This window comes from Odocoileus virginianus, chromosome 34, assembly GCF_023699985.2.
Source record: "Odocoileus virginianus isolate 20LAN1187 ecotype Illinois chromosome 34, Ovbor_1.2, whole genome shotgun sequence".
NCBI lineage: Eukaryota > Metazoa > Chordata > Mammalia > Artiodactyla > Cervidae > Odocoileus > Odocoileus virginianus.
In genome coordinates this window covers 12102989-12105933 of record NC_069707.1, presented here as the reverse complement: position 1 = coordinate 12105933, position 2945 = coordinate 12102989, and the positions used below count along the sequence as shown (strand labels likewise).

The following is a 2945-nucleotide window of genomic DNA, read 5'->3' as shown; positions in this document are numbered from 1 at the left end:
ACTTATCTTTCTTTTAACCAGCATTCACTGTGGTTTTTAGTAATGGGGCTGATCTAAATAACCTAGTCCAAAATATTCCTGGGCACCTGTTAAAATTTTGTTTCTTCTGAATCTGTCAATCCCACCATCTAAACTTTGGCTGGTCTGATTTTACTGTCTTGTATTTCTGTTGGCTCCCACTCCTGATGTTTTATTTTCCTGTTCATTTAATTATCATCTCATTTTTAAAAGACTTTATTAAATTTGTTACAATATTGCTTCTATTTTATGTTTTGGTTTTATTTCTTTTATTTATTGTTTTGGTTACAAGGTATGTGGGATCTTAGTTTCCCAACCAGGAATCAAAACCGCAATCCCTGCATTGGAAGGCAAAATCTTCTGGACCACTGGATCATCGGAGAAGTCCCAGTACTCTTTTTTTTTTTTTTTTAGAATTCCAAAACTCCAACAATAATTATGATATTTATTTAAAGTAATACATTTACAGCCCAGATAGTTCTACATTGTACATTTCAGGTTTAATCAGCTTCATAAAAATACTTGAGAACAGCTGTACCCACAGATTTAGACTACTAAATTACTTCTTTGCCCATTCTTCTCTTTTCTTTCCCGAATAACCTCTTTCAGATACGGTTCAAGGTAGAATTTATCCTCCTCATATTTTGTCCACTGCTCTTTAGGCAGGATCTGCTGCCTCATGCTGAGGTCCAGTGCTCTCTTAATGCGAAACACTCTGTCGTTATAAAGGTTCTCAGGAAGCCTTCCTATGGCTTCTTTTACATCGTCATTCTCATGTATTGTGTCATCTCGCATTAAGCCCAGTTTATTGAACCCGGCAGCGTTGTAATACCATTTTCCAATACCCTCCAGCCACCTGCTTGATGCTGAAACAGCTGGCCGGCCCGCCATGTTGACCTGACCCTATACTCTTATCTTCAATAAACCTTTATTTGTCAAACTTCTTTGAAGGTTACATTGATGTCACTTCCCTCTAGAAAAAAATAATTGCAGTTGTGTTTTCAGTTGCCTGGAGGTAGGCTAACACAATCCCAATTTAAAACAATTCCTTTGCTTGAGGTTTTTTCACATTATCCAGGTATTATGAATTAGACCACAAACATGCAAGAAGTTTGACTTGTGCTTATACATTCTCAGGGGAATTTTTTCCCTCTTCACTCAGTTCCTGTTGATACAGATACAGGAATGTCTGTGCTGCTTCCTCCTCCCTATAACTTTGTATAGTTATCAAAATCAAAGCCTACTGACACTAGGGATTCGCAGAGTTTTACCGTTACAGTGCTCGTTTGTTTTCTAACTACGATGGTGGAAACTAGAAATTAATTATATTAAAAAAAACTGGAAAATTCATAAGTGTGTGGAGACTAAACAACACGCTATTGAACAACCAATGGGTCACTATGTTTTATGTCTGAAACATACAATATTGTACATCAACTATTTCACAATATATATATATATACACATGCAAAGAATACTAAAAAATAAAAAGAAGGAAATCCTGCTATTTGCAACAACATGGATGAACTTGGGGGACACTATGAAGTGAAACAACCTAGACATAGAAACAAATATTACGAATCTTATTTATCTGTGGATTTTTTTTTTTTTTTTAAGTTAAACTCACAGTAAAAGAGAGCAGAATGGTTATTACCAAAGGCTGAGGGTTGGGGGAGAGAGGAGATGTTGATCAAAGGATACAAACTTTTATTTTTTGGATACAAACTTTTAGTTACAAAAATGAATAGGTTCTGGAGACAGCATGATGACTGTAGATAATAATAGTGTAATGTATACTTGAAATTTGCTAAGAGAGTAAACGGACAATAAAACACACCTGCCAAACTCAAAATTTCTAAAAATGAAACTGGTAGAAGTAAAATATTTACTTTGTACCTTTAAATCTTATGATTCTTTCAGGAAATATACTTGGTTTCAGTATCAAGGTTAGAGAGTTATTTTGGGTCCATTCAAAATAGTAAGATTGGGAATTCCCTGTGGTCCAGTGGTTAGGGCTTCCTGCTTTCACTGTTTTGGGTCTGGGTTCAGTCCCTGCTTGGGAATAAGATTCCACAAGCTGCATGGCTTGGCCAAAAATAATAAAATAAAATTAAATGTATGTGTGTGTGTTAGTCTGCTCAGTCATTTCTGGCTCTTTGCAACCTCATGGACTGTAGCCCACCAGGTTCCTCTGTCCATGGGTTTCCATTTCCTTCTCCAAAGGATGGTCCCAACCCGGTTCGATCCAGGGATCGAACCCCGCTCTAAGCATCGCAGAGATTCTTAACCGTCTGCGCCACCAAGGAAGCCCAAAAGATACAAATTACTGAATTACTGAAATGGGGCAAAAATATTTTTGAAAAAACCTTTGCAAACTCAGCACCCTAATATAACTATTTTTGTATCTTTTTTCAATCTTTGCATATATATTCTTAAAACTAAAATACATTATCAGTTTGATTCACATTCCTTTGTATTTAATAGTCTAACATATGCATTTACTCTTTTTTCCCATTTTTTTTAAAATTTTATTTTTTTTCTCCATTTATTTTTATTGCATTTACTCTTTCCTGTATTTTAATCTTTTTCTAACCATTAAAATATTTTAAAAAGTGTAATTAGACATATATAGTATTTATCATTTTAACTACTTTTAGGTGTACAGTCCTATAACACTAAATATAAATACTTCATACTCTTGTGCAACCATCATCACCATTCATTTCCAGAACTTTATCATCTTCCCCAAATGAATTCTATGCCGATTGAATAGTAGCTCTCCATTTCCCCTCCCCTGGAAACCACCATTCTACTTTCTGCCTTTATGAATGTGACTATTCTAGGTACCCCACGTAAGCGGAATCATACAATATTTGCCTTTAAATGAGATAACCAAGAGGCAAATATTGTATGACTCCAACTTACAT

At 35.2% G+C, this 2945-nt stretch overlaps 1 pseudogene; it reads right to left on the bottom strand.

Moving 5' to 3' along the window:
• Positions 1-218: 218 nt before the first annotated feature.
• LOC110129004 (cytochrome b-c1 complex subunit 7 pseudogene) lies at positions 219-2911 on the bottom strand (annotated as a pseudogene).
• Positions 2912-2945: the final 34 nt, after the last annotated feature.